Source organism: Coturnix japonica, chromosome 2 (genome assembly GCF_054131305.1).
Source record: "Coturnix japonica strain WE chromosome 2, WE-NBRP24, whole genome shotgun sequence".
NCBI lineage: Eukaryota > Metazoa > Chordata > Aves > Galliformes > Phasianidae > Coturnix > Coturnix japonica.
This window is the reverse complement of record NC_140664.1, coordinates 66,534,292-66,552,965: the sequence shown is the minus strand read 5'-3', so window position 1 is coordinate 66,552,965 and position 18,674 is coordinate 66,534,292. Positions and strand designations below refer to the sequence as shown.

The window sequence follows — 18,674 nt, the reverse complement described above, 5'->3', positions numbered from 1 at the left end:
CTGTGTCATACCGATGTAGTTAGCAATCATATTATTTACATAAGCTAACTTCCAAAACTATTTTAAAAGCCATGAGATTTCCACCTGCTTTGTACCATGTTCTACTGAAAATTTTCCTAGAAGAGGTAATTTTTAAATTATTCTAGGAATCTCATATAAAGATTCTTACCAACTTAGAAATTTCTCACTTCTGACCTAATGTGCATATTGGAAACATCACATTTATTTTGTCAAAGGTCTTTTTATCAGTTGTTACATAGGCAGCCAAGGTTCCTGCATGCCACTAGCTTTATAGATAATATTCAATATTTTCATTGTAATTCTCTGGTCGTAGTCATTCATTTGTGATGCTTAGTTGGTCTGGACTAGTAATCTTGCATATCATATCCTACAGCTGTCTGCTAGAATTTGTGCCAGAAGTTGAAATTTCCAATTAATTAGCAAAAAGGATTGAGCTTCCTGAAGGCTTTGAGAACCCTGCCCCAAATCTTATCTCACCACTTTCTTGATTGTTGTGAATTACTTATATTATTCCATTGACCATGTAAGTATAAATTCAGTTTTCATCTCTCATACTCATTCCATTGTAGCTGCTAATTCAGTTTGTCACAGACAGAGTTTTTACCACATGTAGTTCATTTTCTCTTTTCTGGGAAATACAGTACCAAAAGCTCACTAACATTCCTTCTGTACATAAGCACAACTGTATTAATGTTTCATCAAAACTATCAGTGCTCTGTGTAAATACCATAACATATTTCTTGTCAGCATCCACATCACAGACATTTTACTAAGTACCCTAATATGTTTTGAGTCAAAGGAACATACACTTAGTAGTCAGTTCTCTAACAAATGACTTGCACATTCAACCAACCCACTTTCTGTAACTGATTAGACAATTCAGTTCCTCTTTTCAGGCATACTAGCTCAATCAGCAGGAATCCATAAGTATGCCACTGGAAGTCTAATCTCTCTTCGTCTAGTGCACTTAAGTGTCATGGCAAAGCACTTCGCCCCACTGCATGTTTCTGAATGCTGCAGGTTTATTTCTTTATGCGAAAACTGTTCCTAGAAGCCAGTGGTCATTTTGAAAAACCCACTGCTTGTTTTCCTGTCTGTAATTTCCTAACTATTGTTTATGTCTTCCATGAAAAGCTACACCCAATTTTAAAAAGGCCTGGAGTAAGAAAAAAAAAAAAAACCCAGTCCAGTTTCCATATAATTGGAAGAACTATTTCTGAGTTTCTGATTTCATTCACAGAAAAATGGTAAAAGATTGATGGGGAGGGCAGGGAAACAAAGTTTGAAAGGTATGATTATACTGCCAGCAGCTAACCAAATCAGGTATGTACATCTGGGATTACCACAGGTCAAGCGAATCCTACAGAGAGTAGAGAAATCATCTTGAAATGGTTGTGAAACAGTAGAAAAAAGCCATCCAAGAAATATGAACATTCCTTACCTCCTTACTGTCTAATTTTGCCCATAGTGAACACTTGGCAGAGAAGGAGACAGTAGATTCAGGGTACTGTTTTCATGCATGTTGAGACAAATGAAAGAGCAGAAAGTCTCTTTGTGTCATGCTTATCCCTGAATTTTGGTCAATCTTCCTTTTTCTTACTGTTTTTACTGCATTCTCGTTTCCAAGCCATGACACGGTCAAATTTAAATGTTAGAAAGAGTATGAAACATGCTCTGCTTTACTATGTCATATGCAAACTATTCATCATTAGTTCAGCCCTACTGTGTTCGTCCACTGACAAAAAACGATGGATTTTCAACAGTACTTTCAGGGAGATACGCTAAGATAAGCTGAAATCATAACTGAAGGACTTAAGAGTCTGATAGCTGAAAAACTTAACATAAGCCAGCAGTTTTCATTTGCAACCTGGAAGGCCAACTCTAACCCAAGCTACATCAAAAGAGAGTTATTCAGCAGGATGAGGAAGGTCCCTCTCATCTCTGTCCTCAGGAGACCCCACCTGGAGTACTGTGTCCAGGTCTGGGGCCCCCAGCCCAGGAAAGAGATGGAGCTTTTGGAGAGTGTCCAGAGGAAGGCCTCAAGGATGATCAGAGGTTGGAGCACCTCCCCTGTGAAGACACGCTAGTTCAAACTAGATAAGGGAAGGATCTGGGGAGAACCTTACATCCTTCAAAGGAAGATTATAAATGGGAGAGAAAACAACTTTTTTACAGGGGTAGATAGTAATAGGATAGAGGGGGGAGAATTTTAAACTACAGAAGGAGAGATTTCAATTAGCTATCAGGGGCAATTTTTCCAGGTGAGAGGGTGGTGAGGTGCTGGAACAGGCTGCCCAGAGAGGATGTGGATGCATCATATCCACATTGGAAGTGTTCAAAGCTAGACTGGATGGGGCCCTGGGGAATCTGATCTGGTGCCCAATGTAGTGGTTGGCAATGCTTCTCTTGGCAGGGGGATTTAACTAGATAATCTTTGAGGTCCCTTCCAACCCAAGCCATTTTATGATTCTGTAATTCTGTGATCAGTAAGCACCTTCATGCTAAGACACTGTAACTATTAGTAAGATCTCCCTTGTAAAAACACACAGTTATCTAACATATGCAAGCAGTAGACAGGACAATCATTCCCAGCAGCTCTCAGTTAATAATGGGAAAGAATAAGTATGGATTTTTGTGGAACAATCTACTGTAAACTCCATCAGTGTAATACCATCCCCTTTGTATTTTTTAGTATGAAAATTCATGTACTGCTTATTCTTTTGAAGTTCCCTCTTCTGTACTGGCTCTTGCACAATCGTTTTTCATTCTTGCATAGCTATTCCTGGCTTCACCTTATTTCTCAATGCATTTTTCAATCCCTCTTAATTCTTCAGCTTTCATTAGCTAATCTCAAACTCACTGAGGTTCAGGTTAGACTTAGAAATCTAAATTGGAGGAGGGCTGAAACTAAACAAAATGTGTTTCTCCTTTCTTAAAATGCAATGATAATGAATGGATGCTGTGTTTATTACTTAATGGTCTTGTCAGCACTGTATGAATATCAATAAAATAGACAGACCTACATTAAAACCCCAAATACCCAAATTTCCCAGTTGGAGGGTTAAAGAAGTTTCAAAATCAGTGCTACCACATAAGACTGCAAACCAGACTAGTGTTAGATCACCTTACTGATTCGTTGACTTCAGAAGTACTTCTAGAGTCAAAAGAAGAATGAGCATTTCAGATTGCCTGTTCTCCAAAGCTTCTTGAGTTCATCTCTGTTCATAGTCTGTGTAAAATCTGTTGAAGTTATGCACCTACAGCATGAGATCTGCCTCACTTAGTTTTATGAGTGCTTTCTGCAATGCCTTAGCAGGACGCAGTAACAAACTTCATTGCTTTGATTCTTTTACGCTTTGGCACCAAGTTGAACAGCTGACACCACTTTGAGGAATATGCAAGCATGATACTTTTGGAAGGGTCCTTTACATCCAGCTAAGAAACTGCATTTCAAGTCAGAAAGTGTCATAAGGTTCTACCACTGTTTCTATCATATTGAACTGTAGGCACAAAATAGGAGCATTATTCTCACAAGCAGGAATGATAATTGCTTTGTTAAAGGTCGTCCAGATGGGACACATATTCAGAACTATTTTAAAGTGTAGCAAGAGCTACAATTATCCTGCTTCTTCTCAAGAGAGCCTGAAGATTAAAAAAAAAAAAAAAAAGTGATTTTGTTTATCCTGTAATAGTTCTAGAATTTGAGGTTTGGGGTTTTTTTAAGTGTTTGTTTGTTTGACTGTTGTCCCCCAAGAATCAAAAATGATCCAACAGCTTCCCTGTTTGAAAAGGTCAGCATTTTTCCAGACATCCAGGATGAGGAGCTCTGTACAGCAGGATCCGTTTGTTGTATCTCTGGTTGAGTTTCTCCTGGGAATCACACAACTATACTTCAATGCTGGATTGTATGTCTTTTAACTTGCTTGACCTGAATAGTCTAAACATCACCTTAGTTGTCTCTGTCACATTGCTGGAGAAGATGCAATACTACTTTGTCATAATATGAGATTTTTTCAAAGAATGCAGCATTTGCTGAAAATATCTATTAGGAAGTCATCGCTTGCTGTGATGACTTTAAGCAACCTGAATTTCTGCCTTTTTCCCCTTTTTCCATATTTTTTTTTGATGAAATCCCATAGCTTGGTAACAGTGTCACAAATGCAGCCTCCCATGTGCTTTGCTACTTTTAAATCAATGTAGTTTCGGCTCATCCTTAATCAGCTGAATCACAGTGCTAGACTCTAATACTTATCCCTATTGTCATTACCCTTATTGCCACTATCTGATCAGATTTAGGGAGCAATGTGCATTTGAAGTTCCTCTTTGTACTTCCTCATTATACACAACATGGAGAACCCCCTGGCAACCTGCATCCTAAACAGCAGAATATTTTGAAATATGAATTTAAAGCTATTAGAAATCTTTGTTTTATTAACAAGATACTTTTTTTTTCTGGATTATTTTCCCCTAAAGTGAACAATTATGAATTGTAATAACTGTATTCCAAGAATGTTTTATTCTGTCAAAATGGTGAGCTCTCCCCCAGGGCCACATTAGTATTTTTTCTGTCTAGGAATGCAGCTGTTCCAGGGCAGGCTCTGAGTAATGTCTCTAATCGGCAGATATGCAGAGTGCTTAAGCTAATTATGTAATAAGGGAATCACTCTTAAAATTTTATAAACGTTAATATAGACATTTAACTTCAATTTCTTTGAAAGTTGAACAGGAAATGAGAATTCTTGTGGTACTAGTACTAAATGCTCATTTTTATACTAAGGTTTTAAAATGTTGGGTATTGCAGATCTAATGCTGTATTCAAGCTGCAAATTACTCTCTTTGGCATTGAAATATTGCTGCAATTAAACCTGCAGTAAAGTATTAAAAGAAAAAAAGAAGAAGAAGAAGAAGAAATCTTGCAACTGATTGCCTTTACAAAATATATATGTGTGTGTGTGTGTGTGTGTGTGTGGCTCTTCCTTGATCTTTCAGGAGGGCCCTTAAGAACTGAGTTTTAGTTTTTCATATAGAGATATACGAACTATAGTTCTTTGGTAAAACATCTAAGATTTCTGATCTAAGTAGCTCCACATGATAGTTAACACTGTGAGATCTATTTAAGGTACTTTCTTTAGGACAGTTTGCAATCTATATGTCAATCTACATGTCTATTTGCCTAGGTCAGATTTTTTTGTATATGTCTGTGTGTCTTTCTTTCCTTGTTTTTATAACTCCACAAGACATTCCTTTCAAGGACTCTATTTACTGAAATATTTAGTAAACAAACTAAATTTATTTCCAACTATAACATCAGATTATAGGGAGCAGGAGAGAGAGGTAAAACCCATTGGCTTACATCAAATGCACTCTTCTCTCTCCATTTATTTTTAATATTTTCTCTAGTACCAGTACTGCAGACAGTAAAGAGTTTCCATGTCAAAATTCCTTTACATGATACTTGCCACTATAGGTCTGGCCACTTCCCAAAATGTAGGGCATGCTTCTCTACTCTGTTGGACCTTCTATATGTATATCTATATCTATATCTATTTTGCCTTTATTAGGGAAGAAGTCTCCTTCCTAGCTGCAAAATAGTATCTTTGTCCCCGCTTATACACATCTAACCACCAAAACACAGCAACAAGATGTGAGTTATGATTTTAAAAGTTTCTGAGGCAAAACTTATTGGAAGCTGAGAAAATAGTTTGAGGAGACATTGCTGAATACTTACCCATTCCTAGACTTGTCTAGTAATTCATTCCGTGCTGATGCTGCAGACAGAGTACTGAGACAGATGGACCTCTGTTATGAGACAATACAGCTAAAAAACATGAACTGTGAACTAAGTTTTATATCTCCAAGCAGAATAAATATGATACTTACTAGCTAAAAGATTTCAGAAACAATTTGTAACGTGGTACATTCTGAATAAGATTTAATAAGCAAATTCTCTGAAAGTTGTTCTTTCAGGAATTGCTCCACTCTCCTCTTAGCAGTATTCCTATTGTGCTATCCATCTTGGATTTACTGTTTAAATAGCTGATGGAATTTTTATTCGGACACAAACATTTTCATTGAAAAATTAAATGAAAGCTCTGGGAGGCCACAGAAAGAACACATGATGGATGCTGGCTTGCTGCATTGTTTTGTTTCCCCTGTTATTCCTTGAGAAGCTGCAGCTTGTATTTCAACTCTAAAAATTACAAACACAGCTGGATGTACATTCTAAACACAGTAGGATGTTACTGCAGTATTACCACTGACCCAGGTTTGGTCAGGAGCTCTAGAAGCTACCAGATGCACAGAAAGGAAACAAACTTGCTCAGATTCTTTGTAGTTATTGGCAGACTAGCTATAAGGGGACATTTGGGTATACCCATACTTTAACCAGAGCAACAAGGTTTACTATTTTCAAATTCTAGTGTGGAATACTTTATCATAGTACACAAGGCTTGCACATTCTTTGCACTGACATGTAACCCTGGAGCAGTGCCAGGGGTCAGGCAGAGACAGTTATGTTTTCAGACTAATGACTATCCGTGGGTGTAACCACACCACTTGAACTGGCCAGCACTTAATCCATTTTTGCTAGAGCGTTTTTGCTGTTGATCTGAATCAAGGTATTCTGAGAGATACAAGCCCTAGTAAACTCAGACCCCATGTCAAGGTTTCTCGATGCTTCCCTTTCATATATGTGTGAGCTACTTCTGAAATTTGGATTCATAAAATTAATGCAGCTGCTCAGTTTCTTGCTTGGAGTCCTGCTCTGTTGCATTTACCAAATCTTTGATCACTGGCTTTTGGGACGGTTTCATGCACACACTCCCTTCTCACCTGTCAAAAATGCCCAAGTCTTGCCTTGTCCAAGCGAATGGATCTATCCTTCCTATCAGTATATGGAGGCTGAACCATTTCCCTTGAATATGTGAGTGACAAAGTGACCATTATTGTCCTTGCCTGGCCCAAGTTTATGACCCTATCTTTGCAAAGACCTTGATCTAATCAGTAGAATAGGTAAAAGTTGCTCATCTATCACTCTGAGACAATTATGGTATTCCAGCTTGTTGCACTGTTTCCATATACTGCTTCTGTAACACCTTCCACTCTGATTGGTAAAGTACCATGTTTTTTTCTGCAGTTGGTATGGATTTCATTTTATGGCCAGTGAGAAAAAGGAAGGTTAAGTGATTCACCTGAAGTCACATTATGAGTTAGTGTCACCCTGTCAGACTCATGAAGGAGATTTAGATACATCTAATGTTCTTTCTCAACTCTGATGCTATTTTGGACCATGATGTTGTGGGAAACATTATACATGGACCAGTACAGTTTTAGGTACACTGTAGGTAAGTTTTATCTCTTCATAATGTTGCTAAATATAGTCTTCTAATATTTGATCAATAAAGCAAGTACAACAGTCTTCCTAAATCACTGCCTAAACATACTAGTGACAAAAAACGCCAATTCTGGAGTTGTTCTTACCAGAATTTCAACTCATCAGAAACTAATCAAAATCATATTACATTTCTTTCATAAGACACAACAACTGAAAAAGAAATCATGTACAAAATATGTTAAGGGTTATAACCTTGGACAAGTTCTTTACACAAATACAGGCCTCTGTTCCATTTCTACATTACTAAATTAGCATGAAATGCCATGAACTTCAAACGATAATGTCAATTGTCTTTAGCCAATTCTTTTATCAAAAAATAAGGCTTTATAGATTTCATATGTTGACTAAGCCAACGGCATGGTCAGCACAGAAATGTTTACAGATGGCAGAACTCTTGTTTTTAAAAATAAGATCAAAGGAAGGTTGAGAATATACAAACCCTGGTGGTTAATACACACTCATAAACAAATAAATAAACTAGCATTATGCTTACCATGTATGGCCAAACTATCTGTGCAACTGACTGAGGCTCTGTTATTTGTCTGCATCTTTGTTTTGAAACACTCCATTAGAGACCCCCTCCCCTCTAGGACTCCTTAGATAAGGTTCTGTCAATACTCTCACTATCAACTTCAGTTTTTAAGGATTTACAACTTGGCTGTAAAACTTCATTTGAGGGTTAGTCTTGGCAGACAAGGTCTCAGCCTGACAGCACTGTTTTTATTACATTATTTTAAAATGAAGTGGCTCTTTTTAACCTTAAGGAAAATGCAAGATGCATGTAAGTTAACCGGTTTCGGGAGATATTTGGCTGCTGCTATAACTCAAAACACAGTGCTGTTTCATTCTTGTTTTCTTCTTTTTCCCCCTTGAAGACTATAGAAATTTCATAGAAGACACCACATCAACAATTATGGACAACAAACTATGTGAGTTCCCTCAGACAGCCTGCATATAGACTAAAGCAATGCATAAAATTCAGATCAATTATATATCACCTACTTACTTCATGCAAATAAAATCAAATTGACTTCACAGTGAAAGGACTTACAGTTAATCTTCTAGAAAATACCTACAAAAAAGTAGTTTCAGGTTCATGTCAAGATAAAAAGTCATGAAGAGACATAATGACATAAATTCAGAAATCTACTCAGCAAATAGTAGAAAGATATAATTGTGTAAACCTAGTAAATGGACACCATGTGAATTCAGTTGTATGGTGTCATGCCCAAGGAGAAGGTCCAAATACCTGTTTGTTTCTGTTTAAAAATCACAAGCTTCATTTCAGTTTCAAGCTGCCTCTTTGGAAGGAATCCATCAAGCTTTATTATGTCTTCTATAATAGCATTTGATAGGTTACTGAAATAATTTACATCCTCAATTATTTTTAGTAATGGACTGTATCTTGAGATTCCTATTCAGCAAGAGTTTCTTTTTTTTTTTCATTTGTTTGTTTGTTTTGCTTTGTTTTGTTTAAAATTAATCTGATTTAATTACTGTGATTTAATTATCACCATTTTGGGTGTCTGGCCTGAGGACATCCTCAATTAACCTCATTTTTTTACCAGATGATGATATACCCTGGCTGATAAATAGGGTACTTTTGCAATGTATAACGTCGAACATCTATAAATTGAGACACAGTCCTCAATCTTTTCAGAAAATGTAGCTCTGAATGGTCAGGCGCTATGGAACACTATGGCTACTTGCACACAGACCCATAGAACCCATAGTTAACATGTGAAAGAGAAACCTCCTTACCAATAAGAGATGCAAGACAATTACACAGTTAAGGAAGAAAGGGAATGTTTTACACTGTATGTCTTGGTTTTATGTATGAGATCAAAGGCTTCATTTAGGTAAGCATTTTTTTTTCCAAGGTAACACTCAAAGTTTGCATTAAGTCAATGGCGGAGGCTGCTGCATACATAAGTTGAATTAGAGCATTCATTTAGCTTGGGCTACGGGATGGAGAGAAGGATACTTATCCTTCATTTGAGCCAATATGAGCAGCTCTCTGCAAATACGATGCAAACCCTCCGTATTGTTTTGTAAAAATTTAGGATCTACAGTTGCAGCACAGCACAGAGACATACAATAGGGCGAGATTGTTTACAGCTGTCTCTACAACAGCGATATGTGTTGGAGCAGAGGGATTTTCCTATCTGATGGCTATATGTTCAAAGTGCTAAACCTAAAATGATAGCTTATGTCACACTGTCTGCCATGTTTTAACACTGTGTTAACTCCTTTTTAACTCCATTTTAAATATCTGAGAATGTCATATATTTCAGCTGTTCATAGATAAATGCCCAGAAATTTGGATAAGAAATAATTAAATCTACAGAGAAACCCACATTCTTATTCAAATATTATTATCTCTACTGTTTCTATTTATCAGTAGTATCAGCAATAGGTAGAAGAATGAAGCTTGCATAGTTCTAAGAGCTGAGAGCTGTTATATTGGAATGGAAACCTAATTCAGGTTTTCAGTAAGCATGGGGGGAGAAAAAAAAAATACTGAAAAGTAATTCCCACTATATCTGTAATGAAAAAATAAATAAAATGTCTTTGAAAAACTACACAGGAGCGACATTGTATAGGTTAATAGGTCAAGACACCTCAATTCACTGCCCACCTGTGTTCAGTGGAGCTTGTTAACTGCTTTATTTTTATCATATGTTAGCTGTCAGTCCAGCATCTATTTATTCTTCATTTCATATGGCATTTCTAGTGAAAATATTTTTCTGCAATTACAATTCAAAATTTTGCATTTCTGGAAATGCACAGTGATGCATTTCCTAACTCCACTGGATTCTATTTCAACAATTAGGCTTTGATTACTATTTATTCTATTATCTTTCCCTTCCTTGCATGTAACCCTTACAGACATTAATGGAAGAGCTGCTTAGGTAAGGAGAGAGGATAATCAAAACTTAAATGTGTTTTCACTTTAACAGCTAAACCCCTGGATCCAGAAACTAATACATTTAATGTCAAAATGTTCCAATATAGTTGACTTTCCAATGGCATTCTATTTCATAAAAATAAAAAATAAAAAATCACAATATGTTTCTATCTTCTTCCTCTGTAATATATCTCTTACATACATTTGATCATAGACAATATACTTCAAGAAAAAAAAATAAAAAATGAAATTGATGTAGACTGCACTGTTCTGCTTAAAGAAGATGATGAAACTTTACATCCGGGTCAACTTTTTCACGGGTTTGTTATTACTACCTTCATATAGTAGTACTCAAATAACTTTAAAAAAAAATAATCTGACTTTTTGTTTCACTCACACTTATACAAAGGAATCTTTGCTGATGTAGAATAGCCTCTATTCCCCAACTTCCATGAACTCACCACTAGAAATCAGATTCCTCTTTTCTAGGTCAAAGTTTGATGTAATCACAGAATACTTGTATTTGAATGTGCAGATCCTTTTCAGTCCTTGTCATGTAGTCACTCACTAGGTATGTACATATATTTTGATATACTTCTGTACATAAATACGTGTAACTTTTTCTTAGCGCTCAAATATAATCTATGCCACCAAAATATTGCAAGACTTCTTGCAAATAGGTTGCAGGAAAACCACGTGAAAGTTTACACATAATGGATCATATTTACTTGAAGATAAAATAATGATGAGTACAAAAACAAATGGAGTTTAGATTTTGGTTTCTGTTAAAAAAAAATAATGACTTAGAGCCCCATATTGAGAATACTTTGGATGTGCCATTATGAGTACTTTAATTTCAGTTAAGTACCATTTTCTGAGGACAATGAACAGAAACACACAGTCTGGGAGTGCATGCACTTAATGCACACCAGTGGCAACCTGAGGTAAAAACAGAATTTATATGCAATGAATACCAGGTCCTCAGCACTAATTTTTTGCTATACTTATTTGCTCCTATCATCGGTGTGCATAACTTTCTCATCAAAGTCTGCACTAATAAATATTTCTTTATGTGGCCAAAATGCCTGAATCTTGCTGAATGTGATTTTCACTCTGTAAACTCTGTGACTCTTTCAGTATTGCCTTTCCTTGAATCATTCAGTCTTTTAAGTAATAAAGAGAATGTGTAATAAAACAGAATAATTATGTATATACATAAATACATAAAAACATATATATTATCTTCTATTTTTATATATATATATATATATATATATACACAGCCAGGATAAATTATCTCAGATGGTTTGCTGTGTTTCTGTTATTCATTCTTTCTCCCAAAGCATGAATCCTGCAGTTTTCCTGAATCTGGCAGCACTTATCTGAGTCTCTTTATATCATTAACAGAGTTCATATCTCAAAAAGGAAAATATCAACCTCACTTGACAGACTGGAAATTAAAACACCATTGAGTTTACATGCAATTATTTAAGCAAAAATAATTGACTAATGTGATGTAATCTTTATTAATGTACTGTTTGCTTAATTTCAGATATGTTTGTTTTCACTATTTTAATGCATCAACTTTGAAAATCTGCTTATAATGAAGGTCTCATTAAAGCAAACACTTCTTCACTTTCCCTTGAGAATATCATAATCAGGTTATGACCATGTATTTACAGCTTTAAAAAAGGAATGCATACAGTGTGTATCTCAAAATCTTGTTCAATTTGGAACATGGCTTAGTGGAGAAACATTAGTGAATGGTAGGATTAGATGATCTTGGAGGTCTTTTCCAACGTTGGTGATTCTACAATTCTATAATTCCATGCTACACCTGAGGTCAGCTAGGGATTGTTTGAAGCAGACACTGCATCTCAGTTTCCCCAGTATCTAACTGGTGTCCTGTCCTCTAAATCAGCTTACACATTCATGGTTCACATTCATGCCATTCGAGAGAGAATATATTTGTCATGCTGCCTTCAGTCTAATGGTATTAGCAGGAATCAGTCCAAGTGCAAATACATATGCTCCAGAGCCACCATGTTGGATATGAAATAGAAAAAAATAGGAGACTGCTTTGCTTTGAAAGTGTTTTTGTTGTCACTGTATGCAGTGAATTTAGAAGTCATAGGAACTGAAATAAACCCAGACAGCACCTATGAATGATAGGCTGCCCCTAGAAGGAGCAGTGTGCTTTACAGCAACAGTTACGCAATCCTGTGTGGGAGCTGGGTATAAAACATCACTGCTAAGTCTAAGAGAGTTCTTCATGCTTCCGTTCCTTCACCTGCAGAAGGTCAGTAAAACCAAGTGAGCTCATGGCATTTGTAGTAAAAAATACTCTCCTACAATAAAGCAAATTGAGACTGCCAAATACATCCTTAATTGGATTTATTGTTGATTTTTAGCCTCTGTGTAAGGTTTTCACTTGTATAAAGCTGTGTTAGTGTGGCAGTGAACATACGCTGTTAGTGTGCAATAACTGTCCTTTTGCTTCTTATTGGCTGAATTTATTACCAAAAATAATCATGATGCAACAGAGAAAAATGTAAATAAAACAAGCATGGCAAATCTTGTTTCTCCTTTAAATATTAAAATGGCTGTATGATCTCGATGGCTAAAAATGACCCCAAAATGCATGTGTGTGAGTTTACTTTGGCCTGTCCAGATTGATATGATTTTCACCATAAGCTTTCTCCTCAGCCAAAAATGACATCACATGAGCCAAGGAAGATAACAGACACACATACCTCTGAAGTCATCGCTGCCTGAATTATTGAACAGGTTTCTGCATCTCTTCTGGGCATGCTTTTAGATGGGAACTTGCCAAGAGCACTTCTTTTTCCTGTACATGCCTTACATAAACAGAAATGCATACATAACAGGTCTGTAAATAAGTGAAATAAATGGTGGTACTTCTCAACATTTCCTTTACCTTCCTCAACAGTGGAAAAATAACAAATACATAGATTTTCCTCTTTGATAAAGAACTTTCATACTCACAGACAATCCTAACTTTGACTTGTTAGATAGTATAGAGAAAACAAAAAGGTTTGAGGTTTCTTAACATCAACATGAACGTTTCAAGCCTATTTTGAGAAAACCTTAGATAATTAAAGGTGCAGCTCATTTTTAAAAATTTTTAAAAATATATATCCAATTTCCTGTACATGGTATGTAGGAAACAATTGACAATTAACTGAGGAAAGAGTTAGAATGTTTAGTTTCCAAGAAGCAAACAGAGTCTGATGCAGATGCATGCTTCATTATGCTCCTATGAATGTGAGGAAACCAGGAACAATTTTTGCATTTAGTTTGCTGAGACAAAGCTCGCATGCAGCAGGTCTTGTATGAACAACAACAAAAAAAACATTTTCAGTGGTTTAACAGATTTTATTGTCTGCATTCACTAATTTTACTGTTTTATGTGACCTGAAAACAAAAGGGTTGTTTCAGTACACAATATTTCACATTAATTTTTGTTTAAATTTTAATTAAGATTTTGCATTTTTTTTCAGTGAAACAATGGTTTGGAAATACTGTACTAAAACAAGCTGACTCTTTCTGACCCTCTTTTGTTTAAAATCTATTCTGAGTTTAGGAGTAATTTAGACAGTCTCTGAACATTGGCCACATCTTAGAGCAAATAAAACACTGTTCAAAAAAAATATTCTTCCTGTCCCAGTTTTGAGAGTAAACAATCTAGCTGACACCAGTAGCATTAATGAGATATGAAAACAGTGCAGTCCAGCTTGTTGTACCGAACATATGTCAACCATATTTGTTTCACTCAGCTGACAGTAGGAGATGATCAAAACTTCCTGGGGTTAGGCCTTGTACTCTAATTTAACATATACTGAGCCATAGCTTAGATTACACTTTGAAGCTGCTCCATTGCACTGTCTTGGAAGAATAGATATGCCAGCGTGTCTCTAGCACAGGGCTGTGCACAAATACCTTAATATATTTTTCTCTCATTTGACTGTGTAAGGAAAGCACTTCGTCCACCTCTCCAGGGAAAGCACACTTTAACCTTTGTGTTTCCCTTATGAAACATGCAACTGACCTTCCTCCCATGAGAAACTGTATAGGATTTAAACAACAGGATTAAAATAAAAGACTAAGGAATATGCAGAACATCACACCTGCTGCACTTGTGAATTATTGGTCTCTTAAACTTCTATAACCTAACACCATCAGTGATATCCTTTATTTACCCTTAAGGCGCTTGGCAGCTGCTTAAATGTCTGTCTATGGCAGTTTGGTGGAAACAATAATAATACATTATAAATCAATGAAAATGAAGTTTTTGCGGTGATAATCTGATATAGATTTGCTAACATTTATATGAAATTCAATTCAGTTTGATTGCATCAGCATATGTTTCATTTCTTCCAGCAGTATTGATTTTGAAGGTTCTTTACCTATGTCTAGACTATTGCTGTTACAACCTTACATGACTCGAAATAGCCAAAATCAACTGAGATTATTTATTTCAATTTTAGCTTTTTAAAATCTGGTAACCCAAGTAATGTGACCTCACTTGTATTTTCATAGACAGAAGTTAATAAAATTCCCAAATCCACTGTACTTTTAAGACTACTCCGTAATTAGGTGAGTTGTTATTTCTGGCAAAACCAGTAAACTACAGGAAAAAGAAAAATTAAGTATGGATGTAACATTGTATTAGCTAGAGTACCATGCCACTAAATAAAACCAAGGTTTTGTGCTGAAATGGGTATTTACTTGTTAGAGTAAACAGTGTAGTGATTGCTTAATGCATAGACAAGAAGTTGTGTCTGTATGTGTATTCAGGTGCTGTATGTACAATGGTGATGGTAACATCATCATAGCACACCCACAAACAAATGATGTACTGTTGCTATTCCATTGATTTAATATAAAAATGAGACAATCTCTCCTGAAATTAGGTACTTCAAAATGCCTTAAGAACATGAATGAAAAAATAATCTGATTTGGAGATCTACTGGATACTATATTGCATTTTCAGCTCTTGGCTTATACATGAAGTTTGAATTTGCAGAGCATACTGTGTGCACATTGTCTGTGCACAGACTTGTTAGCTTATGCTTTTGCCATTTCTGTGTGTGTGTGGTATCACTGATACCAAACTTTCATTGTAGTTGTTGCATGGCCATAACAATTATGGCGATAGTGTCTCTTCACTAGAAGATAGGATGAGAATTCTTAATGGGACAGTATTTTCCGATAGCATACAAGTATTGACAATCTAGTAGAAGTTTTCTTTTGGGGGAAAAAAATAAGCAAATAACCCCACACACACAAATCCTTGGTTTTTGGGGTTTTTTTTAATATTACTGAATGGCTTGGTTTTCCATTTCTTAATTATATTTTCTTAACATGTCAGAATAAATCTTAGAATGCACAACCCTAACATCTAATTCACCTGGAAATAATTGTTAAAGAAAAGCTTTAAGCACCACCAACTATTCATTTTTCTTTACTAACTAGAAACCAAATGAAATGTCAGAATCTTGCAAAACTTCATGAGAAAGTATTCCTGACTACCACGTAGGTCAAAAAGAGCTCCAGCCTATGGCTTGTTGGTGAAGCAGTAGTAGTTGCTGTGTGCACTTTTGGTATTCTGAGCAGTCTTGTTATTTCTAACACTTTTTCTTAGGCCAGTTTTATTACCTTTGGTACCACACAAGCAACATGCACACACTTATCATATTCAGTCTATCTTTCCTATAGAAGACACAATCATCTGTCCTTGCTTACTGAAAGACTCAACAAAAGCATGCAAGAAAGACACCTAACAGTGAAACTACTGAAATCAATTTCAAGTCCTGTAATACAGTGACCATTAATTTATCTGCACTGTTTCTGTGTGAGAGGAATGGCTCATACGTATCAGCTCAGAAACAGAAGAGCTCAACATGTCCTTCACACCTCTCACTAATTCTGCTACTTCTGCTTTGTACAGACAGAAATCCAAAATACTCACCAGAATGGGGCTCTTACCTAGTGAAATATCAAGCAATAGGTTATGCAGATTCCACTTCACACTTCCAGGTTATAAGATATTTAAAATTTGCATGTTTAAGAACTGATAAAACCTTTACAAATACAATTCCCAATCTGTGCCAAGTTCTCCTTTACAACACACATATGAAACGATATGTTTCTCTGGAAGTCTAAGTTTATGTGGTTCCAGTTACTAGTAGAATTTTTTTACTAGCACCTTGTTTTAGTTTGTGATATTAATTAATGAATATAGAAGTAAACAATCTCAATAAACTCAAATTCATCAAAAAGAAGAGAAAGTTAAAATGACTTTCAGACAGCAATGATGTGAAAAGCTGGTCTTCTTTCTCCCTTCATCCCTAATTCAAGCAGTATTTTAAAAAAAAAAATACTGAAAAATTAAAAACCATTTTCTATCACTAAATTTCATGCTTGTTCAGGCTGAGCACTTGGCATCACAGTGATAAGATATGATTAAATTATCATGTCTACATTATCCCACTGATTTGTTCAGGTGTTTTTGTTTATCATTTATTTGAAAATAACTGCTTTATGAACTTATCTACAATTATCAATGACAAATTTTAATACAGAATCTTCCCTAATAGAAGAAAATATTTTATTATTCACCATTCTGGAAACAGTCATTAACATTGAACAATTTTTTATAACTCTCTGAATGACTGAATGTAAGATGGAATAATACAAAGATAGTAACAGATATTCAAAAGGTGATTTACAGGGGGAAAAACTCACCAATATGGATGCTTTTGCTGGGAAATACCAAGGCAATCTCCACCAAGGAGCAATCTCCAAGAGATGCTATCTGAGTGGTGGTCAGCCCTTAAATGAGGTTTAGAGGAGGTGGAGTCAAGCTCCACCCTTTCCCTGGAGCACAGCTAAATTACTCTCACCTGTGCTCCCACAGCTGACCTGACACTGAAGTATGCCTATAAAACAAGAACAAGCAAAGGAACATACAAGCAGTGGGTGGGGAATTCTTTTATGAGCAATCTCTTACTCATATGCAAATAAGATTATTGATGTAAAATGATAGATCCTACACAGTGTTTCTTGAGGCTGATACACAGGAAGATGTAATTTTGTTTCCTGCTTTTTTTTTTTTTTTTTTAAATCTGAAATTAAAGCCAAATGAAACACATACCTTCTTTATTAAGAACTAACATATATTTTTAAATAAATTTACTTTGATTGAATCAATGACTGGATTAATTAAACAAATTCTTGCTACTTAGCAGGAGGTGCTGTGAAAAGTCTGTGAATAGTCTGTTTGTTTTTTTTTTTCAAATAGACTCATCCGACTTTTCATTTTTTGTCTCCTTTGGCAGAAATGTAAAAGGCCTCAATCCTGGAGGGTCATTTGTCTCATGTCCCTGCCCAAGCTAGGACTGTGCAGAAATTTGGCCTTCCAGCGAAGAAATGAGAAGAGCAAGGTTCCTCTGCCAAGGAGCCCCTCCATTCATTCATTCATCCTTCCATTCATCTATCTTTTCATCATTCCTTTTCTCACTCTCTCCACAGGGCAGCTTGATATCTCCTCCATTTTCTCTAAAACAAGAAAAATACCTTTTCCTACTTCATACTTCACCTGGAAAAGACAACGTTACCACTAACTTTTCTGGATACTTTTACAGTAAATTGGCCCCACTCTCACTGGTGATTGGTGGAAAGCAGATTAACAAAAAACAAGGTTTTAATCTGTAATAGCCATTGAATAAAAGGAAAGCTATTTAAGAGACTACAGGGTATTTCTACATTTCAATAATGCTGGAGTATTACTCCATTTCCATAAGGTCATTTTCCTTATGAGCCACCAGTGGTAAGTGAGTGATCTAGGATCTAGCTTACCAAATAGACCTTGACTGCACTACAGGACTGGAATGAACAGACTTCTGTGCATTACGGAAGTTGTTTTTGTGGCAACTTGTGCCATGAAGCTTCAGGATAGAAGCTGTGAGACAAAATTATTTTATGTGATGAAAGAGCATCTCCTGGAATTTCTAGCAACCTAAAGTCAAGGGAAAATATAAGTAAAATTTCATGTCAAATTCTGCTTCTAAGCATGAAGCCACCATCTTCATCATAAAGGGCACAATCAGTCACTCAGATCTGCATTCTGTTATTAAGTTGGTGCAGCTTAGATCCCTGCAATGCCCCATTTGCATTGAGCATGTTTGTGTAAATCCCAGCAATGACAGCATGAATTTCACAGCCATATCTAGTCAGTTTTTTTTACAAGCCAGAGACCTGCTCTATAGGATGGTGAAGGCTCTACTGCATGGAGTGCAAGGCAGGTTCAAATCATTTGCCTGCTGTGCT

The 18,674-nt window shown here is 36.0% G+C and overlaps 1 long non-coding RNA gene across 1 annotated transcript; it reads right to left on the bottom strand.

Annotated features, from left to right (window-relative positions):
- Window positions 1-11,844: 11,844 nt before the first annotated feature.
- Window positions 11,845-17,631, bottom strand: LOC107309751 (uncharacterized). The gene is made up of 3 exons (XR_001553319.3): window positions 17,091-17,631; window positions 13,076-13,180; window positions 11,845-12,612 (listed from the first exon to the last, which is right to left on the bottom strand). It is a non-coding gene; the product is annotated as an uncharacterized LOC107309751 (long non-coding RNA).
- Between the last annotated feature and the right edge of the window lie 1,043 nt (window positions 17,632-18,674).